Here is a 24,740-nt window from a genome sequence, read left to right on the forward strand (position 1 = left end):
AGAAAGAAGTCTGCTCTGGGGGTGATGAGCTAGTCCATCTGCTGTGGTTTGGAGGTTTTGAGCAAATCATGGTCAAATATTTTCTAAATTTCTATATTGACCTCTCCCAGGGAATGACAATTCATGGTCTAAAATCTCAGACTTAACTGAGTAGCTGGGAATAAAAGGACTAACTATCATTTTCACTGGAGAGTAAATGAGCATGCAAAGTAAAGACCTGTCACGAAACCTTTTATTAGATATTCCACTTTTACTGTGATTAGCTCTGTTCGAGCACAGCTCTGTATTAGTTCTCATTTTCTCATTATTTATGTGGGATTAGTTATCAACTTTATAAAACATATATTTTTAACTGTAAGTTTATTAAAAATAGCACATGTACTTTGTACTATTGGATATAAATAAAACACATTTAAGCTGTGAAATGACTTATTGTAATTTATAAATCAAAACTCCCATATTGCAGGATAAATTCTTTGAATGATAAAGCAATGGGGACCCGTAACTTTCGAAATCTGGTGTTGGGGAGCAAGGTAAATTCCCTAAATAATGGAGTTTTTCTGTCAACTCCTTTTTACCTTTGATTCTTTGTCAACTGATATATAGCTTCTTTAGTTTATCTGAACCCTTTAGAACATCCCGAGCTCCTCATTCTGAAAACTCTCGTTATCTGTGAAGAGGCTGGGAAGAGGTGGGTAGGTTAACGAGTCTGTCTCACTCATCTCTGGGGCTATTCCATCAAGTCCGGGAGCAATTCATTTTCTTTCTTTCTTTTCACCATCGCCATTAGCAAAAGGGAAAAGAAAAGCCCTTTAGAAACTAGCCATTTCTCTTAAGACACCATAAACAAAGATAAAAAAGCAAACTGATATCCTTAGGTGAATTTTTTTATGGAAAACCTTACTTGTCTGTAACCTCTCAAGACATTATTATCCAACTCTATATAGAGATGGTATTGTGAACACCATATGCGTTCATATTCAGAAGAGAACATTATTTTATGTGTGTTAACTAAAATAGCCACACATACAGGTTTATACAAATCAAAATTAATACGAGACACCAAAAAACATGTTTCTAGGAATGTTACACTACAGAAATCTTTCCAGTATGTTTCCAAATTATGTTTTGATTACATGTTATGCGCTCTTACCCATGTTAAATATGGGCTGTGCCTATATTTCTCCCTCAGGAAAAGGAGGAAACTACCATCTCATGAATTATATAGACTATTGTCATTCATTTATTTGACACATTTGTTTTTCAGAGCAGAGGACAGACTAGTGAACTAGTTAGTTAAGATCCCTGGTTTTAAGAAGGTTCCATTCTATTAGAAGAGGCAGGTCATAATCAAGGCAATAAGATAATTTCAGATAATAGTAAGTGCTATGAAGAAAAAAATTTAAAGGGTGATGTGATAGACAGGGCCAAGGAAGGCTAAGAAAGGGGACCCTTGAAATAGATAATGGCATTTCTAAGAAGAAAATATTTGGGTTGAATCCTGAATATTAAGAAGAAAACAGCCCTGACTGGTGTAGCTCAGTGGGTTGGGTGTCATCCTGCAAAGAGGAAGGTCACCAGTTCCATTCCATTCAGGTTGGGTAGTGGGCCAGGCTCCCAGTTGGTGGTGTGCAAGAGGCAATAGATGGTATTTCACACATTGATGTTTTTCTCCCTCTCTTTTCTGTTGAGGACACTGGCCTGCCATGTCCGCATCATTATGGATGAAATGAGACATTCACGAGGACTACTGAGCCTGGTGGAGGAAAAGGGACAGCATCGCTTTTCTCTCAAGGGGAGCAAAAGCTGCAGCCCTTGCCATGACCAGCCTTTATTGGGTTTCTCAGCATATTACATGATGGTCCTCATTTACTATACACAGGTTGCTTTAGGTGGTTACCTTTTACAGCAAACAAAGCAGCCAATGCTGTGAATCACATCACAGAAGAAGGATATTTACAAATGAAAAGGGCAAAATTGGTTGAACCAGTTACACTCATCCTTGGAAGGTTTAGCATGGATTTTTGGAAGTTACTTTGCAGTAAATGTTTGTCACTGGGGGGCTGGGCCCACGCCACGCAGAATGGTCTCCTACATTTCCCCTATCTCTAAACATAAATAAGTAAAACCTTTTAAAAAAGAAAGAGGAAACAGCTAAGGGAAGTGTAAGGAGAGTATTATAAGAAGAGAGACTAGTAAATGCAAAAGCCCTGAGGTCTATGTATGCACCATCATCTTGAGTCCTCACCATGTTTCTATGAAGCAAATAGTAGCAGCCTAATTTTATAGATGGCAAAAGAGTAACATATGTACGGCCACAGAAGTAACGTATGTAAAGTCACTCAGCTACTGTGCAGAATGCCATGACCTGAGCTCAGAGGATCTTGACCTTTCTACTACCCATACTGGTTCACTGGATCTAAAGTACGAACACATGTTAGAGGAAGAAATTCCAAAGAAGGAGAGGTTCCTGTTCTAAACACAGGAAATTATTCTAGATGATCCTGATTCCTCATTTTCTTTCTACTATGAAATATACAACAGAGGCTGACATTTTTCCGTTTTAATTAATTCATTCAATAGTGTCTACAGTGTAACAACAGCAATTGTGTTAAGAGTTTGGGATATAGTTTGATGAATGAACGACTTTCCTTCAAGGACTTGAAAGCTTTTTTTTTTCTTTTTGTATATCATTTGGAAATTCTAGCAATATACTCTGTTCTGTGGAAAGTTACATGGGAAGATATAATTAATTAGAATCTCAGAATCTTCTCATCAGTTGGCTGGAAATGATCTCTGACATTCAGTGTTTGGAAACAAATGAAATCAAGGACCACTTTTATCCATCCTTCCTTTGGGTGTGATAAGAAAAGTGTATGTGGGATCTTTTCATGGGTTTGTCAGAGACTATTAGTACTGAGACTGTCTCTGAACTCTGAATCCCTAAGGAAAGACTCAAACATCTTCAATTCAGCCTTGTCTATATACTATTGTCAGTGATCATTTCTTTGTTTTGTGGTTTCTGGCTTATTCTCTTATTAGCTAATGGCTAGATAAGATGATAGCACAGCAAAGATAATGAAAGTATGTATTCCTTCTGCTCATTTCTCTTAAATATTTGAATGCCCTCGTGGAAGGAAGTCTATGGTTATTTGAGACCGAGCCCTCATTTAGTGTTTAATCACTACTGTTCTCATACCTGGAGTCTAAACAAATAACAGCAGCCATCTGTCTGTACATACTAAGTACTTAATATTTCTCAGTGGAAGGATAAATCCTGGCACCTGTTACTCTAAATTTTATAGTCTTTGATATCTAACATAATGTTGTATTTCAACTTATTATTGCATGGTTTCACTGAGAAGAGAGCTAGATCATGTAGGCCTAGTGGTATTGTAAGGGTTTTGGCTTTTATTCAAAGGGAAAGAGAAACTGTTAGAGGGTTTTGAGCATGAGTGCCCTGGTCTGGCCTATGTTTTTAACAGACCAAGCCTGGCTGCTGTTTTTGTTACAGAACAACAGGGCCCTAGGGAGGGCAATGTTTGGCCCACCCAGGAAATGCCAAAAACTGTTACAGAACAACAGGGACCCCGCGCCCAAGGACGGTATCCGAATACTGTCCTGACCACCTAGTGGGCTCATCTGTCCACCAACAGTGGTAAGACGTCTCTCAATGCCAGAGATTTGTGAAAAGGGAAGGCAAGGTTTATTTAAAGCTATACAGACATAAAGTAGTGACCCAATGTCCCCATTAAAATATCGAAGTCCTTTTGGATACCCACAGACACACACAATCCTTCCCTCTCCCCCTGCCCTAATTCAGGGTACCGTAACTCAGGAAACGAAGCACACATCCGGGATCCAGGCTCCTGCCAGTGTCCGGTGGCTCGCAGTCCAGGCAGGATCTCTAATTAATCCAAAGCCATGTGGCACCCTCTCATGGTCTACTGGCAAGAGTTCTTTGTACCCATTTTTCCAGGCAAAGTCTCTTCTTTCCTTCACCAGAGCTGCAGGGGTCTGCACTCTGGCCAAAACCACGTGGATGTCCCTGAAAAGCTGTGGAGAGGGTAGGGTCACCACTCTGGCAAAGCCGAGTAGTGACTCTCTGCTAAAGCTGCACGGCGATTCTCTCTACCCCCAGCTCTGGGGGTCCCCACTCTGTCCAAAAGTGCGCCACTCTCTTTCTGCACTGCCACAGCCATGTGCTTCCCTCTCCTTCTCACATGGCTGCGGGGGCTCCCCCTCTGGCAAAGCCGAGTGGTACTCCTCCAATGGCTGCTGTGTCTGGGTTTTAAATCCCCATGCCATTCCTCCATTGCAGCCCCATTCCTGACTCCTCCTACAATTGGCTATACTTGCCAGCATTCCTGTATTATTCCAAGTTTACTGGGCTGGCACCATAAGTCTGGGCAGGTGTGGCCCCATGGTGTGGAGCCAATCATTTCTAACCTCTCACGCAGGCATTATAACAGGGGCTGGGAGTTGCCTCCCAGTTAAGTCTTGGGTGGAAGTCACTCCCTTCTCCCTGGCTCAAAGCATGGCCACAGCTATTTAACATATCTATGAAACCAGTTAAAAGTTATAGATATGTTAAGTGACCATTCTAGAGGTTACCTGTGAAACTATTGCTATGCAAAACAGCTCTCAATGTCCCTGCTCCATTTGTCCCTTCCCCCAACTGACACCTGTGGGGGGTAAGGAGTGAGGACATCTTATATATCTTTCTAATATTTCCTGGACACCCTGAGTTCTGGACCCCATTCCAAATCTTTTTTGGGCCCCCCATCTTGGCTGCACCCTGTTACATTTTCAGTAGAGACTAAAGGGTAGATGGGTAGAAGCAAGGAGATGAGATAGCAGGCATAGCAATAATCTGGATGAGCAATGATTGTGGCCGTGTTTGGGGGTGGCAGAATGCTCCAGGGACAAGAATATAGTCATCAAGCTGCTCTGAACTAAGACCCAGGACCTGGTGCCATTTTTTGAGTATGGAAGGAACTCAGTAATTCTTGTTGAATAAATGGATGGATGAATAAATGGAAAAACAGACATTCATTTTTATGGCTTCCGTCTTCTCCCCAACTGTTTATTAGTTAGTTTTAAGATCTAAGCTACCTTAAAGTAAAAGGAGAACAAAAGCGAAGTAGCCAAGTTTCTTTTTCAATTTACTTGAATTCAACAAGTTTTTTTTTAAGTGCTTTTATGTGATGACTTCTTTGGGATATTAAGGACATCAAATGCCAACAGCATGTTCCAAGACAGTAAGATGAGATTATTGCTTTTGGGTCAGGGCTATGCCACAGCACCAGAATTACTTTAAAATTAAAATTGCAACATAAGATTTAATTTCCTCCTCAGCAAGGCAATAACCTTTCAGTGAATCAGGCGTGGCTTTTCTGCTTACTCTAAATGGGACTGTGTGGCTATAACTTTACAAAGTGCCTACACAGCGGACTATATTAGAAAAGTTTGGGGACAAGGGGCACAGAAGTGTATTTAGTATGTGACTGTTGTGTAAAATGCACGGCAACAAGCAGACACGTGTGCTCACACAGATAATTATTTGGATAGACACATGAAAACACTGACTAGATAAGCAACTAATGCCCGGTTTGTGTATGGAAGGCAGAGGATAAAGTGGAGAGACAGGAGCAAGCTTTTTAATAGATGGCTTTCGCTTCATTTGGATAACTGATTGTGTGAATTATTACCTAGGCAATGAATAAAGAAACAAAAAGCATCTTTTTAAAACTGTTGGGCAGAAAAGAAGGGCATAGGGAAACATTACGTAAAACAGGAAATTGCCTCAGAAGTGTTCATTTCTGTCCTTTTCTCAGTCTTCATACACTGCCTCTGAGACCCGAGTTTTCCGAGCGTGAAGTGTATGTGTGGAAACACTGGTAAATAATAACCGGTCGTGTCACGTTAGTCTGTTTCTCTTAAAGAATGAAGAAATTCTAGTCAAAGAGGCTGCTGATGCTTAATAGGGCGAGAAAGGCCAGATGAAGAGAGTCAGTCTGTGAGGAGGGCTGGGAGTTCTTGGGTCCTTTCAGTGGCTAAACAAGGTAAAATGCTGCTGTGGAAATATTTTGCTTTCAAGAAGGAGTCCTAAGAATCTGAGGTTTGGGCCTATCCCATCCCTCGCCCCGTATGTGCTGCTGCAGAGTCCTGCGGGCATCCCACAGGTCGCACCTGGTGCCGTCCCTGCTAACGGAAGAGTGTGAAGTTCCTCACCCGCAAGGCTCAGCCCGAAGCAGCATGTACACTAACCACGGACTTTCTGCACTTGCCCGGAACAGCCGTGAAATCTGCAAGTGGGCAGCGACCAGAGGGGAGAGGGAAGGGAACTTAAGGGGAAAAAGGGGGAGGGATTTTGAGGAATACTTGGGGGGGGAGAGGAGGGGGAAGGGGGGGGGGAAGAGGGAAAAAAAAATGTACTTGAAAAGTAACCAAATAAAATTATTAAAAAAAAAAAAAAAAAAAAAAAAAAAGAAATTGCATCAATCAGAATCACACCTGACCCTTACAAAGGCTTCTGTATTTTTCAAAATGTTTTCACCTGTGTTATTTCATCTTCTGAATTCATGGGAGCTCAAAACTGGGAGATCTCAGATGCTGTGACCCCAGTATAACAGGGCAAGAAATGGAATGCAAGAGAAGTGACTGCTATGCAGCAGCAGAGCTGAAACCAGTATTCAGTTCTGCTGACCCCTTACTCAGTAACTTTTCTCTATTACATGGCAACCTCAGGTGTTTCCCTGCGACTCCTCCACCTTTTTATTTACACTTTATTTTCCCTCTTTACCCATATATTATAATATTTTGTGCATTAAAGGTGACTTATTTACATAAAAATTAATAATATCTTTTTTGTTGTTGATGCATTCAAAAATTGCCTAAAAACTGAAGGTTTTTTTTCCAGCAGGCTCTTACATTTTCATCTTTAGCTTTCATGTCTCACATGCTAAAATGTTAAGCATAAATAGAAATGTTAATTACAGTCGTTTATCTCATCAGTGCTATCCTTTTTACTAGATGTATGTCCTGTTAGATTAACTACAACTACAACCTTTTAAGCAAGGACTCCTTTTGTACTTACTGTCTATCAATTAGCAAACACTAATGAATGACTGTCAAAAACCTGGCAAGAAAATGTTTCTTGCAGTCATAGCTGATGCCGAAAACTATCTACATCAGGTTTTCTCTTCCACAGTGGAGAAAAAAAAATTATACTTCTAGTGAAGATGGTGGTGCAGGCAGACATGGGTTGCCTCTTTGCACAACCACATCAAAATTACAATGAAAATATAGAACAACCATCACTCAGGAATGTCAGAAATTGACCTGAATGTAATTCCATACAACTATGGAATTAAAAACAACACATCCATTCATACTGGTAGGATGGGCACAGATACAGAATGAGCTGGTCCCACACTTAACATGGATAAAAATTTGGGAGAAATATCCTGGGACCAAGGACTCCCAGACCCACACCAGGCGCCCCAGCCCAGGATTCCAGTGCCAGGAAGATAAGTCCCCACAACTTTTGGCTGCAAAAACCATCAGGGATTAAGTCAGTGGAAAAAACTTCTGGAGCCCCAAGCAGTTCCTCTTACAGAACCCACACATGGGCTCATCTATTCAGACTCCCTCTGAGCTCTAACACCACAGGAGCAGCTTGAAAGATACAAGTGGCGTACAAGGAAAGACTGAAGTGACTGGCATCAGGTGAGCAAAGGCCATTGTCCCTTTGCTAAGACCTCCCCCCAAAGAGCCAGCAAGCTGGTGCCATATCGGAGACTCCATCAACCTGGTTGACACTGTTTGACCCACTTTGGAGATCCCCAGAAGCTCTGCCCCACCCAATTTATGGACCCAACAAGTTGGTTTTCCATGAGAATGGCTGGTCTTGTCTCCTAAATCCTATCAAACAAGCAACAGCTGATTTCAGCGAGCCCTAGCAACAGCCAGATTAGATTCACAGCTTGGCTTCACCTGGGAATCACTAAGCCCAGCACAAGTAGCAACCATCTCAAATTGCTTTACAGCTTAGGCAGGATACTCCAGGCAAAACATAGGTATGGGCTGACCATGGCCTGCACCACCCAGGAAACCCCAGGGTCAGTATACCCAGTGGATAGCTACAGACCACACTGGAGTACCACTACCCTGCACAGCTGATCTTCCACAGAGGCCAGAGAATGATGGTAAGTGTTTGTAGCCAGTCCTTGCTGCTGACTGACCTGATTATTCCCTTCCATTGATCTGCCAAGAGCAACCAAGGCTCAACTATAAGAGACGGGTGTACTCAGCCCACACAAATTGTGCACCTTGAGTACCCAGCTTGGGTGATAGGGGAGGCTATGCCACTGGACCCTACAGGACACCTACTACGTTAGGTCACACTACCAAGACTCGGAGTCAAAGCAGCCTCACCTAATACATGGAAACAAACACAGGGAAGCTGCTAAAATGAGGAGACAAAGAAACATGACACAAATGAAAGAATAGATCAAAACTCCAGAACAAGACCTAAAAAAGGGAAATAAGCAATCTATCAGATACAGAGTTCAAAACATTGACTATTAGGACACTCAAGGACTTCAGTAGCGTAAAAAAGACGCAGTCAGAAACAAAGAATATACTAATTGAAATAAAGAACATTTTACAAAGAAACAAAAGTAGAGTGGATGAATCCAAGAATCAAATCAGTGATTTGGAATATAAGAAAGCAAAAACCAACCACATAGAACAATAAGAAAAAATATACAAAAAATGAGGAAAGTATCAACAGCCTCTGGGACACTTTTAAGAGGTGCAACACTCACTTCATAGGGGTGCCAGAAGGAGAAGAGAAAGAGCAAGACATTGTAAATCTATCTGAAAAAAAAAAAAACAGTGAAAAAACACTTCCCTAATTTAGTGAAGGAAATAGACAAGCAAGTCCAAGAAGCACAGAGAGTCCCAATTATGATGAATGCAAAAAGTCCCACTCCAAGACACATTATAATTAAAAGGCCAGAGGTTAAGGATAAAAAGACACTCTTAAAAGCAGCAAGAGAAAAGTTAGTTACTGGATGTTTGCCATTTGGGAGGGTGAAGGGGGAGAATGGCTGAAGAGATGAAGGGGTTAAGAAATACAAATAGGTAGTTACACAATAGCCATGGGGCTATAAAGTACAGTAGAGGAAATGGAGTAGCCAAGAACTTATACACATGACTCCTGGACATGAACAATGATGGAGAGATTGCCTGAGGGAGTGGAGGGGAGCAAAGGGGGAAAATCAGGGCAACTGTAATAGCCTTGATTTTGATGAATTTATTTATAGTCAATAAAATATAATCAAGAAAAATTATGTCTAAATTTAATTTACTAAAAGAAAAAGTATTGCATCCAGGTCAAACTCCAATTCAGTGAGGTTTAAATCAATTGAGATATTATATATTTAAAGCTCAGTGCTTGACAAGCTTAACACTCAGAGATGTGCTCAGTAGGTAAAACAGCATTAAACAGAGTCAGCATGTTTTCAATTTGCAAATGTGTGTATCCTCCAAAATAGGGATTCTATTCTGACTGCTTTTCTCACTCAACATTTGTAGATTCCACAATTATCAAAGCTATTAAATATGCTCTGGCTATTAAAAGAATACAGCTGAAAAGTATACCTCACAGATATCCTTTTAGTTGATCAAAGACATACAATTTTCTTCCTTGTCCATAATCCTACTCCATGATTCAAAAATTATAGCAATTTTCTGTATGATCTCTTATTTGAAAAATGCTATGGTAGGAATTAGAAATCTGATATTTTTCCTGGATCACCTGCAGATTTACCCTTAATACTTTTGTTTGTTGTTGTTGTTTTTCCTAAAATATAGAGAAATTATTGTTTAAACCACCGGCTACCAGCAGCATTCAGTAAAACTTTTTTCTAATTAAATTTTTTTGTAACTTAATTGACCTCAGAAATGATGACCAGAATGAGAAGAAAGTAATATGAGAGAAGCTATATATATAAATATAAATATAAATATAAATATAAATATAAATATAAATATAAATATAAATATAAATATAAATATAAATATAAATATAAATATAAATATAAATATAAATATAAATATAAATGTGTGATGGGTATATTTGGCCATTAGATGTCATTAACAACTTGGGAAGAATGAGTCAAAAATTGAAAATATGGGAAGGTTGTGGGAGGAACAAATCTTGGCGGCAAAAATGATGACGGGTTTACAGTCTGACCAAGAGCATCTCTAGGGTGGCATCTTAGAGCTGTGGAAAGATAGAAGACCTGTAAGGGATATTTGGACTCGCTCTCTAGGAATGACAGCAGGGAGAGAATAGAGAACTAAATGGGAAGATGAATGAGGTTATGGTATAGAATTTCCTACAGTTTTTTTTTTTTAATGAAATTAAACTGAGAGTGGACTGGATGGTGAAGAGGATGAATTTAAAGAATATATGTTAGCAGTAAGTTTCCTGAGTTGAGCAACTGCCTACATGTTATTGTAATTCTTATACCTTTAAACTTAGATATATCTTCTCAAATTCCCTCAGCTAGGAAGGGATGGGAACTGGGACTGTCAGACTCCAAAGCTACAATTGTAAGCTCTATGTTACTATACTGTTCACATTTTAAAAATATTTTGATGAGAGCTGCAAATTTTTGAAGCAGAAATGAGCTGAAAGCATCATTTAACTTTGCCATTTCATTCCATAGTTAGAAAAATGAACCCAGAGAAAAAGTGACAGACTTCTTTATTTGAAACAATAATTTTATCTATCTTTGTATGATAGAGGAAATGCAATAAACATTCTACCTACGATCTACAGGAAGAGAACAAATTTTCCCTGCTGATTGAGGGTACCCCTTTGAATAGGGAAAATCAAAATCATTAGCATTTCAAATAATAGACAACTAAACTTATCTTTATCTGTTGATTTTTATTTAATGAAACATAACAAGGCATGAAACTATGCATGATTATTATTAGAGGAATTTAACTATAAATCATGACATTTATTTCATAATAGAAACTGTGACTTAGACTATTGGTTCCCATGATTATGCTTCTTCTTCCTAATGAGATAGCACTCTGTTTCCCCTATAACCTCTTTCTGATTTTCAGAATTTTCTTTATCTGTACTCCTACAGACCATACACACACACACACACACACACACACACACAAATAGGCAAACAGTTCAAGCTCTGTCTTGGAAATGACTGCCAATATCGAAGTCCTGTTTGGAACTCTATCAACCAAGATGAAGATTAGAGAAAATCTTAAGTCCTGGTAAAGAAGACGGAGCACTGAGAGAAACAAAAAGGAATGACTATGTCCCCTCCGCTCTCCTCTCTATTACCAATCACATCATCACTATCACCATCTGCACATCTTCTACCACAAAAAAACCAGATGTCAGTCTTACAGTTCTAGTCCTTGGGCCTTATCGTGGGCACCAGGAGAGCATGTGAGCCATAGCATATAGGGTTAGTGGGAAGCATTCTTATGTTATTTCCAGTAGACATCCAGTAGACATGGGTTGTTAGTCTGGAAATCAGAAATTTAGTAATGAAAAACATTAATCAAACATTTGGCTTTACTCTGTTCGTAAGTATCTCTGATTCTCAAATCTCTTATCTATAAAATAAGAGAAGTTATTTCTAAGGATACAGCACAGCATATTTGGGGAAACCCAGCCTTTAGATTTAAACAGAGTTGACTCAAATCCCAGCTCTACCAGTGTTACCTACTTAATCTCTGAACTTGTTTTGTCATCGATAAAATAAACTTTACATTGTTTAAGTAAAACTTTGTGGAAGGATTAAGTGGAATAACACACATATTGGTACAATGTCAATAATATTTATTCTACCAAATTCTCCCCTAACTCTGTGACCTTAAATCAGTTTTGAATGAACCATCAGGAGATATTCTGGAAGATTAGTGCAAAGAGAAAAGTTTCACCTGTTTTGTTTCAGTATTGCTGGTGATGGTGATTATTCTGGTAAAACTTGGCAGGTTGAGAAAATAATGACTGAGTACTGGACATTTTGCTTGGCATCCATTTACAAAGATGTCTCTTATACAGTTTGTACTTACAGGGAATTCACACTCTACTCAAGGAGATGAATACAAAACAAACGTTATAAAGAAATGTGGTAAAGTCAATGATAAAGTTCAATAATGAATATTATAGGCACATCAGGGAGACATGTAGCCCAACCTGGGGTGGGTTCCATGCACATGAATCTGTAATCTCTTCTTACCAGCATCTCAATATGGGCACTAACTCTCTGGTACGCTAAGTGTTGAGTGTTGAGGAACCCAGCAATCATTTCAATTTGCATAGGATATTCTTGGGTTGTTCTGATGCTTAGCTCTGCTTTTGGAACTCTGTAATTGTCAAAGATTTTATTTTCATTTTTTAGAAGGTCTTCTTAAAGACCACATTACGTCACTGCACAAATTCGCTCCACAAAGCTCCATTGCACCCAGTAAAAATGGCTTCAGTTATTATTATAGTTTAATGAAAGGGACTCTTGGGCAGACTGAAGGAAAAGGGGAAGTGGAAAGCCTTCCACTTTACATGTTAATAAGGGATGCTATTGTCATACAGGGGGGATAGCGCTGAGAGTCATTTAAGCAGAGATCCATGATTCCTTCCCTGGAGGTCCTTTTACTTTAAGATTTCTCCGTCTGTTCAGAAGCAATACACCCCTAAGACAACAGCTGCATTCTTTCTCCTTGATCTTCCCCATTCCAAAAAGGGAAGGGCTGGAAAGAAAATAAAAATCTTTTTCCTAGCCTGTGCTACAGGATATGGGAATTTTCTTTTTTTTTTAAATATTAAATTTTATTTAGTTACTTTTCAAGTACATTTTTTTTAATCTATTTCTCCCATCCCACCCACCCCCCCGCCCGGTCTCCCCCTTTCTTCCCATCCCCCCCCCCAGTCCTCATCTCTGTGTCTTTCATACTTGTTCCTCAAGGATATGGGAATTTTCAGAAAAAAAATATCTAGGCTGGTTAATTAGGCAAATAAATACCATGACATACTTGGGGTTGTTCAACCGGAAACCTGAGAGTTACAGAATGTGTCACGGTAAACGAATTAATGAAACATTGGAATGGATGCATTCATGTAGAAAAAACTTGTCAGAATATACTGGGGCTATTTTTATTTAAAGTGACACAAAATTCCTAAGGAGATAAGACTCTCCTAACAAAAAAATCTGTGAACATGTATTACAGGAATATATTAAAGTTTTTATGTCATAGTACTTTTTAGTCTAATTTGAATAAAAAACAAATCTGTCATCTTTTTCAGTGTTTGTAGAGAGAGAAGAAATTAATCTGTTTTTGGTTATTTAGTGCCAACCACGGAAGCTCCACAGCAGAGAGAGAATCAATAGGAGGTGCCTACCATCAGGTGGATTCCCCAGGGTGGATTGATTTTTGGTGTGAAGTGATAAGAGATGCAACCTTAAGCTTTTAGCATCCAGTATTGAAGCCTCTGCCAAAGGCTTCATAGAACATCCATCTCATCTGAGATTAAGCAGAGCCTACAGAACTGTAAGGACCAAATGCCAGACAGACCACGTTGGGTGGAGTGAGGGGCAGGGAGGGAGGGTGTCTCACGCCTTTCCTTTTAAGACTTTTAACATACGTTAACAACAGATATGATTTGTTTCTCAAATTTATTTTTTCTCCAGTTTAATGAATGTTATATTCGCTATAGAAATGTGTGGAAAATAGGTCCCAGTTTTCAAGTGTATGGTAAAGGAGGTTAGCAGATTTTACACACAAAAAGAAATTATAGTCCCAAAAGTTTTAAAAACCCTATATTAAACAAAGGCAAGCAGATTTACTGACTGCCAGGATTCTCAAAGTTATTAACATGCACAACCAACTATGAAGTGGCAGGGAAGGGAGTTCAGGGCTTCTCATTTTTAGTTGACTATCAAATCAGTAGCAAAGTAAAAAAAATAGAGAGACTAGTATCTAGCAGCTACCCCTGATTCTCCTTAAGACAAAAGGTACTTGCTGCCTTCCTCTTGGCAATCAGTTCAAGTTGGCTAAGGGAAGTTGAGATTGTTGAGTGCAAGGACATTTTAGACAGTTATTGCTTTGGCACAATTTCTTTGGGGGGCCCCATTATACCTTATCAAAATTGTTTCAATGTAGTCAAGTGCCATATTAAAGAAAATATTTTGTTTTAAAAATAATTTGGAAGCATTTCAGATGGTTGCTTTTCTGACTGCAACATGACAAAGTTAACAAATAAATCAAGACAAAGCAATGCAAAACCTGAAAAGCCATGAGCCTCTCTGTCATAAAGGGAGTTGGCCGTGAGTGGAAATGTTAAAAAAAAAAAAAGTGTCAGGGGAAAATAGATGGGCAGTACAGACTAAAATGCCATTTTGGAAAAAAGGTTTCCATCATGTAAATGGTACTTGCTAAAACTGTGCTCCATGGCAATGCTGTCTCTACGTGATGCGGGAACGGACCTGTCCTGTTTAGGAGGCGGCGGATGTGTGAAAAGGGGCACACGCCCGTCACAACGGAAGGCTGTGAAGCACTGCAATCAAAGCACCGGCGACCTCTGCTCTGATTCCGGGATCACTAAGCAGTCTTCTGATTATAATTTGACTTCCCATGCAGCATCCTATAAGAAAGAATATAAGGGTCAGAGAAATGAGTATTCCCCCTAGACAATTATTTTTCTTATTGTAAGTTAAATCAGCACTCTGGTGTTATCTACTAGTCCACTGTAATCTTTGTTATAGTGCATAAACATCCCCAAGTTTGATCCAGTTTTAGTTAGAATTTTGAGACCAAAATTTTGAGTCAGAAAATAGGGAGCTGGTGTAATTTTGCAAATAGAGTACAATTTTGTGGTGCTTCTTAAGGAGAGTCAGTGGGACAGAGTGGCATTTTGTTTGGCTCAAACACCAATGCATAGGAACTTATATTTGGGTGAGATCTTGAGTAATAATTAATAGACTATTTTCAAGCAGAACCTGAGAAATAAAGGAAAAAAATTAATATCAATTGTGCAAAGATGCTTTAACTACATAATTTCATTTAAATCTCATGTAAACCTTTTGAGGTAAGTTATTGTTATCCACAATTTGAAGAAGAGACAATGGATGCACAGTGAGATTCCTGTTTGTCTAAGGGACCACTGCAAAGGACAGGAACCAGCACCGGGTCAGAATTATTGGCTTTTAATTGCACACACATATTACAACATCCCGTAAGTAAAGTAACAGATGGAATTGGTTAGTATAGCTGACTGGAGAATGGGGAAATCTCTGAAACAGAGTTGGAGAATACTATATTGTAATGTGGATAATGATCACTATGTTGCCCAAATTTTTGAGGGAAAAATAAGGATGCTCATTATACATAGGCAGTACTAATTTGTTACCATTACATAAAATTTCTTGTACCTTGTGTCTGTTCTTGTATTTTGTAAATACTTGTTACATAAAATTTCTTGTGCCATAACACGTTACAAAATAAATGTTAAAATTTCTTTACATTACAAAAAACATATCTAAATATAAATAAAACGTTGAATTAAAATAAAAGATTTTTTCCTAAAAGTTTGGGTCAAAAATGTAGGTATGCATTATACATGGCAACGTACCGCATTCATAAAGCCAGAGTTTGCTGAGGAGAAGACTGATATAATTAGTGAGGACCTTAGACTATGCTAATGAATGACAGTAAATGGTGAACACTGTTAATAAAAATAATGTCCTCTTTCAAGAAGATGGGAAGTGGGCAACGACTACTCCATTTAATGGATATTGGTTACAACTTGAATTAGATTGTTTCTATATTTAGCCACTCCATGGGTTTATCTGTTTCCTACTAAATAATCTCTTACTGAGATAGCTGAAGCACAGCATAGTTACACAACTCATTCAGAGTCACAGAGCCAGTTAAATTAGACCCAAACACTGGCACAAGAACTGAGCTCCGACACAGGTAAGCTGCTTCCAGAGTCCATGCTTTCGGCTCCCTGATTTCCTACTACACCCTATTCCACTTTTGGTAGAGAAGCTTACACTCACTGTATTAACCTCCTCACTTCGGCCTTCTACAATGGCTGATGTGACTGGTTTTGCCAACTTCTGCTTCTTGGAACCAATGGAAAAATTTCAAGTTTATGTTTTTTGGTTATGTGTAGCCTTTGGTACATTATTTTCTCCTAGTTTTTTCTTTTTTTAATGATTTTATTTCTTAATTTTTAGAGAGAGGGGAAGGGAAGGAGAAAGAGAAGTTGAGAAAGATGAATGTGTGGCTGCCTCTTGCCCTCTGGGGACCTGGCCTGCGACCCAGGTATGTGCCCTGACTGGGAATCTAACGAGTGACCCTTTGGTTCACAGGCTGGCACTCAATCCACTGAGCCACACCAGCCAGGGCTCTCCTAGTCTTTATTGTGTCCCATTTCTTTCTTACCTCTTCTTCCTCTGTGGACATAGCTCCTTTTCAGTTTACATCTTCCTGCTGAAAATTTCATTCATTTTCATTGCTTTTTTTTTTTTAAGTACAAACATGGTAACAATTGCCAACTCTAAATCTCCAGCACAGATTTTTATCTTCCTTAGTTCATGTATCTATCTACTAAATATCTCTATCTACACAGACACTGTGAATTTTTTGTTTCATAATATAACTCAACATCTTTCTCAAGTTAACTTATTTACCTGGTTTCTCAAGCTAGAAAACTGAGTCACTCCAGTTTCCTCACTTTCTTTTTACCTCTTACATCCATGAATCAGAAAATCCTGTGGATTAAATGTTATCATTCCTTCTATTACCTTTTTAAAATCTTTTTACTATTCTTTTAATTGAAGGTCTCATAATTCCACAATCAGGTTTATTGCAAAATCTCTCATTTTATCTCCCATCTGTAGTCTCATTTTTAATTTTTTTATTCTCACCTGAGGACACACATATTGACTTTAGAGAGAGGACCAGGGAGGGAGAGAGAGGGTGAGAAACATCAATGTGAGAGAGAAACATTGGCTGGTTGCCTCTCTTACTGACCCTGACTAGATACCAAACCTGGAACCTAGGCATGCATCCTGATCAGGAATTGAACCCGCAACTTTTTGTTTTATAGGATGATGCTGCAACCAGCTGAGCCACACCAGCCAGGACAATCTCATTTCCTTTTAATCTATTCTACCTCTTGAATGATTTTTCTAAAACGCGTATCAATCATAGGGCCCCTTTGTTTGAAAACCTTCAAACACTTGCCTTATTTATTTATTTATTTATTTATTTATTTATTTATTTATCTCTTTGGTCTAAGACCAAATCCATTAATATTATCAGGATATATTAAGGTCCTTTTGAGTCAAACCCTGTTTTTATTCTTACTGGGGGTTCTTATAACACATGGTCAATGGCAAATAATTCATAGCTTTTCATACCATGGATTTATTCTCTATTTTGTTTTTGTACATTCTGTTCTCTCTGCCTAAAATATTCAGCAGTAAACTAGATGTTCTGTTTTCAATATTTCTGTTATAGAGCTTGAATAAAATGTTTTCATAATCTGCTATCACCCCTTCCTGAACTTTATATAAACTTATACATTTCATTATAGATAATAATGAGACCATACTTATCTTCTTTTTTGCTACCTGTAAAATCATTTGAAGTGTTTTGACCTTGTGAATTTTCTTTCCATTTTTCTCCAGTAGTGAGAAATTTTAGATCCCCAAGGGTCTTAATAGTTTTACAAGTCAATAGGTCAAAATACATTTGTGGTATTATTCTCTTTTATCAGAGAAGGGTGAAGAAACTTCCTTAGGCAGGCATTATTTTTGTGCAAGTCTGACAAATGTGTGCTAACCAGGATTTTCTATAATCTAAGACCAAAACTGATGTCACCTCCCAAGTTTGGGTGCATCACTTGGCAAGGACTGTGCACCTACCATAGGCCATGCCCACAATGGACACTCGGTTTATGACTGATGCACTTTGTGCAATGCACGTGTCTTCCTCATGGTTCCCACGGGGCACTTTGATCCATGCAGGCCATCCTGCACACCTCATGCACTGAGAACCGGGGCAATGCAACCTCAATCTTTCACTCCAGATCCCTTAGTCCTGGGCAACAAGCCCTAAAAAATTACAGTTTTTAGATGCATTTGAGCACATCAGAACACTGGCTTACAAAACTATTTTTTTTCTTCAAAGTGGATGTTTTAAGACTATGATGATGACAAAAGCAAGAATAAAATAGCTACTTCATAGAATAATGAGAATGATTTTTAAAAGTTCATTGTGTGCACAGAAATAGAATAGAGACCATAGAAGTTGATTTTTTTAAGTAGCTACGAGTAAAATGTTCCATTCAGTTTGACTGAAAAGAGCTGAATTTTAAATAGCATACTGGTTATTATCAATGAGATCTGCTTTTTTTTCTTTTCTGAATTTGACTCCTGAGTTCAAGGTCAGTTTAGTAATCTTCTCCTCCTATCAAGTCATTATATTTGAGTTTGATATTTTGGAGAATTCTATAGTAATACAGAAATATATAGCACATTAACCAAGATAAATTTTCAGGAAATAAAATTTTAAAAATGCATACTGTCTTGTCTTTTAGGATAAAGTACATGCATATATCCTTTCAACCCTACCCTGTTACCCTTCTCCTCCCTTTAGGCATTTATCTAATTCTAGAGTATTCCAGATGAGATCTTTTTCTGCTTATTTTGAAATGATCTCTGTCTCCATTATTTCCTTGTTTGCTTTGTCTACCTCCTCAGCAACATTTCTTGTTAGAACTGGAGGCTCCGAGGGAGACGTAGCAAAAGGAGAGACAATGTTGCAATTCACTCACCGTGGAAATGGATGTCCAACCTTTTGGTGTCTCTGGGCCGCACTGGAGGAAGAGTTCCCTGGGGCCCCACATTAAATACATTGTGACACATAATCACAAAAAAAATCTCATCATGTTTTAAATAGATCGATGCGTTTGTGTTGGGCTGCATTCCCAGCCATGCTGGGACGCACGTGGCCTGCGGGTCACAGGTTGGACACTCTGGAGCAGCGCTCTATAGAAATTTCCACAACATTCATTTTAAAAGAGTTCAGAATATTGCTTTATTAAGGGAATACTATGGTTTTAATCATTCATCATTCAAGTCGTAGCTTTGAATGCCCTGTGCTCTAACTACTAGGCCCTGGGCCTAAATTTGCTCAGTTATTATTTTCACATTTCCTTCTATTATCACTCTGATGTTGACTGGACCTTTTAATTTTACATTGAATATGAGTTTAAAAGAGATCATTATATAAATTCATATGAATATATAAATATATGTATAATATATGAAATATAACATAAATTGATATAAATATCCATTCCTTTTTATATAAATATCAATCTCCTTTAAAAAAGGAAATCCTGACATTTGGGACAACATGGGTGGACCCTGAGGGTGTTATACTAAGCAAGATGCAGAGAACAGGCCAGTGGTTGTCAGGCAGAGAGTTGGTGGGGCAAGGGTGAAATGGGAGAAGGGGGTCAAAAGGTACAATAAGTCATGTGGCTGTAATGTATGGTTACTATAGTGGATTACACTGAATTACATATGTGAAAGTTGTTAAGAGAGTGGATCTTGAAAAATTTTTTTGTAATTATGTATGGTGACAAATGTTTATTAGACCTACTGTGGTGATTATTCAACAACATACCAATACCTAATCATTATATCATACACCTGAAGTGAATATAATGTTATACGTCAATTATGTTTCAATTTTAAAGTGTCAATGCTAATATATTTTCATTGCTATTACCAAGTAACTCCTCCATATCCTTGATGCACAGTTGCAAAAAACTTTCAAATCCCTCCACATTTTCTTTACTATCAAAATCTTTGTATAGACCCATAGGCAAAATGACCATCTCTGTTATTATGGGGTCAAATCTGGACACAGTTAAAAGAGATGGCAAGTGAGAATTGTTTTATCTATCCATTCAGCATTAAAAGAAAGTGACCAAGTTTCTGAACCCTCAAGGCCACAGGGAAATTTTTCAGTATGCTCACCAAGTACTGACCAGAAGTATTCACTCATGGCTTTTTTTCATTTTCATCTCAGAGTTTTCATTGTCCAGTGAATTCCCAATTATCTTTTAGTTCCTTTATCTTAAAATGAAGGGTTTCTAATAGATTATCTCCAAAACTTTCAAGTCTGGAGCTCTATAGTTTTATGATTCCTGGGTATAGTATCATTGAAAAAAATTTTTTTCAGTTTCTTACTGATAGTCAATTAGCATTTAGTATTTGAATAAATAGAAGTTGCTCTCCAGGTAATACACTCACTTTCCTGATGTGGAAAGGAGGAAGGAAGAGCTCGAGTCTGTTTTATACATTTGGGCTTTACACTCATCTCAGATGTGATACAGTGTATTTCTGAAGGAGATAATGGATGCCATGAGGACAGGGCAAGGCACCTAGACAGTAAAATCTTCAAAGCATGGTTAAAATGTTTCAAATACTTATATGTCTAAACTTACTAATTAACAAACACCCAGAATCCTAATCTAAATATTTTAAAATCATTTACCATTTTATTTATTCTTAACCATTGGTTCTTATTATTAACATAATTAATCGAGAACCACCATAGATATAATCATTGAAAAATGAGGGGTACTTCTAATATTTACAAAGCATTAATAAATAAAATGCCCTGAAACATAGAACCGTCTTTTGAATGCAAATTCAGCTGATTTTATCCTTTCATAAATTTGAAGATCACATAACATTATTTGTGGGATCCTAGAAACTTTTCCTTCCATTCGATGTCATCCTGAAAGTTTCAATAATTAGATATTTGTGTAAGTTACTATATTCATTCACACGCACACCTCAGAATGTATTTATTGAGTGTTTACTAAACACAAAGACAATGGCCCTAAAGGTATTTTTGTTTCTGTCACATGTGACAGCATATCCGTCTACCATAATCTGTCTTTCCATCACACACAGGTCAATGCGGTTTAGCTAACTGGACACTTAAGAGCAGGTTTTCAGATAGGAAATAGAGAAAGCAGGAAGACAATGGATGGTGAAAAGATATAAGAAAATGAAATCCTGAGTGCTAGAATACATAATTTAGTTACATCAAAATTCCGTTGAGTATAATTCCTGCTGAAAAGAGAATGAACATGATATGTTAATATAATTGGAGAGTTCAATCGTGTATACTAGTTATTTCATAAGTAGGGCAATACCAATATCAAAAGATGCCACATCAGGGAATAACATGAAGCAAAGAATAAGCAAACCTTCCATGAAACATTTTATGATAGTCTAATTGAAATTTTGGCAATATAGAACCATGGAGGAGGTACCCCCCAAAACAGAATTTATTTATTAAAAAATTGTGTATTTATTCTTACATGTTTAAACTTCAGTCATATTCAAAGTATTCTCCATTTGATGTAATACATCTATTGAGACATTTTTCCACTGCTCAAAAAGTTTTTGAACTCATTGATTTTTTATGTCTTTTAGTGCTTGTGCTGTTTTTTGTTTGTTTGTTTCTCCTTTTCCACATCATCAAAATGTTTCCCTTTAAGGATTCTTCTCATCAAAGGAAACAAAAACAGTTGCTCGGGGTGAGGTCTGGTGAATAATAGGGTGGGCAGACAGGGTCATGGCGATTTTGGTCAAAAATAAATAATTAGGTCAAAAATCACCCATTGTGAAATGGGCAAACACACTGAAAGAGACTTAAAAAAAAATCACTGGAGAATGCAGCCTCTCACAACAACGCCAGCTGGTAAACTGACACAGATGGGTTCCTAGAACACTTGCCTGGCTGCGGAAGCCTGTACTACAGGAGGCCTGCCCCCCAGGAGATAATTCCATATTTCCGGGTCCCCCTTCATACATCTATTCAAGAGGAAGCCATACAGTACCATTGAATCACAGCTCTTGACCTGCATACTAACTTTGATTTCTAAAAGTTGAATTTTTAAAGTTTTGTTTTGTTGTAATTGTTGGTGGTTTTTTGCTATAATCCAAAATAAACATATAATATTAAAAATTTAAATAGAAACCAGTAGCACAAGTCAGAATGATATGTTTTAGCTGCGATTTCTCCTTTGGTCTGATTATTTTTAAGATGAATGGACACAAGGAATAAGGTTTGGGTGCCGGAAAGTTATTTTCAAAACCTAATAAATGTTTGAAGGTACCGGCAGGGTTGTTTGTTTGACCGTAGGTTGGACTGCTCCGGGCACTGAGAGGAGAACATGGTGGACATAAACGAAGACAACTCAAAGGAGAAAACACAGAGGCTGTTAGTGAATCAGCTGTCACCACTTGAATTTGGTGACGTCTCACACGCAGAAGAGGGAGCAGGAGAGCTTTATAGTGAAAAAGGGGAAGGTTTCAGGTGTGCCTGGATTGGACGTTGCTGTAATGAGGAAGCAGGTGGCAGGCTAAGGAGAAGCGAGACATCCCACCTACCTCCTTGATTAGGGGAACCTTTTGGTTTTCTCTGGTTGCTTCTGAGTAGGAGGAGCAATGATGGAGACAGCTGGCAGTCACTGACCAAGGCCTAACTGTCCTGAATTGGTGGCTGCAGACGTGGTGTTTGGCTTTCTGCACTGCCCACTGCAGAGCTTGTGGGTCGAAGTTCCGTTGTCCTATACGCTGGCCATTGTCTCTGTGTGGGGCCTCCCAGCTTTTAATAGGATAAATCAATAGATGTACATTTCAATGTGTGCCACGTATTATCTGAGTCCCTGTGCCTCATTCTTTTTTGGTTTCTGAAAGAGAAAGGAAATGTCAATTCAGTGAATAGTACTGAAAAGGAACTATACAACATTTACTTTGAATGTTGAATGCCTCGTAGGGCATCACTTTTGAATTTTGTATGCTGAGAAAAAAAAGCAGGAAAGGGCAGAAGTTCATGATTCTCTAATTTAAAAATGTGCTTTGACATTGACACCAAGAGGAGTCTTTGATTTCCGGGCTGAAAACTGAGGATATTTCAAAAGCCTAAGTCAATAAATGTCAATAGAATAAAGGAACGTGAGGCATGGGGGCGTATTTCCTGCCGCTTACACACACCGGTGCCTAGGAGTGACCATCTGGACTTCTGAAATTTGTAAGATCAGGTAGGTACATAATGCCAGTATTGTGAATGATTCCCTGGTAAATGTGGACTGCTTTCTTGTGCCCAGATAAACAGAAATCTGAAGAAACACAGTTTTGCTGTAGTTGTTCTGTTTTTGTAAGTAAAATCTACTCCCACCCCCATACCCACCGCCCAGCACACACCGACCTGCGCCCCCTCCCCCAGTGCGGCTCCTGAGCTCTTTTCTGCCTGTTTTGAGAGCTTTTGAGCACAATGATACCTCCGAGTCTGCTTTCAAAAAGTATCGATCACTCAGGCTCCCCTGAACTGAAACTGACCACTGTTCCCAGTGATGGCAACAAGAGAAACAATGAAGTACCGCGCAAGCAAATGTTTCACAAAATGGTAAGCTAAAAAAGAGTTGCTTAATACTGATATAAAATATAATGGCACTGTGGGGAAGAAGTTAATTGTTTTTCCTTTTGGAAAGCCTTTTCACTTTTATTATGCCAGCAGATCTCCAAAATCTACATAATAAAGGGGAAGCCATGTGGTCCGTAGTGGGAGAGGACCTACTTCTGCTTCTCTGAAGGATGTACCGAGAAGCCACTCTCTTGGGATGTTTGCCTCCCCGGATCCACCAGGATGCAGTGGAACACGGCACATTTTCCTGAACCACTACGTGCAGGCTGGGAACGGTGTGCCCGAGATTCTGAAGTAGAGAGCTGCTGCGAGAGAAAGGCGACTCTGAAACCCACAAGAGCACTTTCCAGTGGGGATGGAGGACTGTTTGTGCAGCTGGATTGAGAACAGATGAAGATATAGGGGACTTCTGGGTATGGTTTTGACTGGTAGCCTTCTGCAGAGCAAGGGAAGTGCTGGTTCTCACGGGAGAGGACTCAGCAGGAGTGCTCTCACATGGCACTCTACCTTCAACACTAATAGTTGGGTTATGGGTCAAGGCGCTATGTGGCCAAGCCCTGGTTTGCTCAGTTACGTGTCCTGATACAAATTTTATTTTAAAAATTTTGGCCATAGACCAAGGTTAATTGGAGGGAAGAAACTGAAGATGTCCACTAGGCAACAGAGAGAATTCTAACTGCGACAAAAATGTACACCACCTTCTTCATACTTTCTTCTGTTACTCTCAGTAAGGATACTTTTTATCCTCTATTCAAACATGTGTGACTTCCCTCAGTCTGACCCCATGCCTTTGCTTACGTTATGCTCCTCTGGTTCAATTCAAAGCCCATCTCTTCTGTGAAAGACTCATGGCCACAGTCCCTTCTGAACTTCTGTTCCACTTCAGTGGTAAAACAGAAAACTTTCTAAAGGTGTAGCTTTGTCCTTCCATAAAGTTTTAAATTCTTTGACTAAAAGGACTGTTCCCATATGCAGAATTTTATTTAAAGTCCCTTATACATTATTTTACTCCAAAATGTCTTTTTTAACTTCATTAATAAATGAGCTCCTTTTGGAAAACTGCTGATAACTGTTAACATTTTGCTGCTATAAAAAGATTTAGGCATCTATAAAAGAAGACTCAAACCTCTATTAAATGTTTGGTTGTATGAAGTGCTTTG

Source organism: Artibeus jamaicensis, unplaced genomic scaffold (assembly GCF_021234435.1).
Source record: "Artibeus jamaicensis isolate MK-2021 breed Jamaican fruit bat unplaced genomic scaffold, CSHL_Jam_final contig_233, whole genome shotgun sequence".
Lineage (NCBI taxonomy): Eukaryota > Metazoa > Chordata > Mammalia > Chiroptera > Phyllostomidae > Artibeus > Artibeus jamaicensis.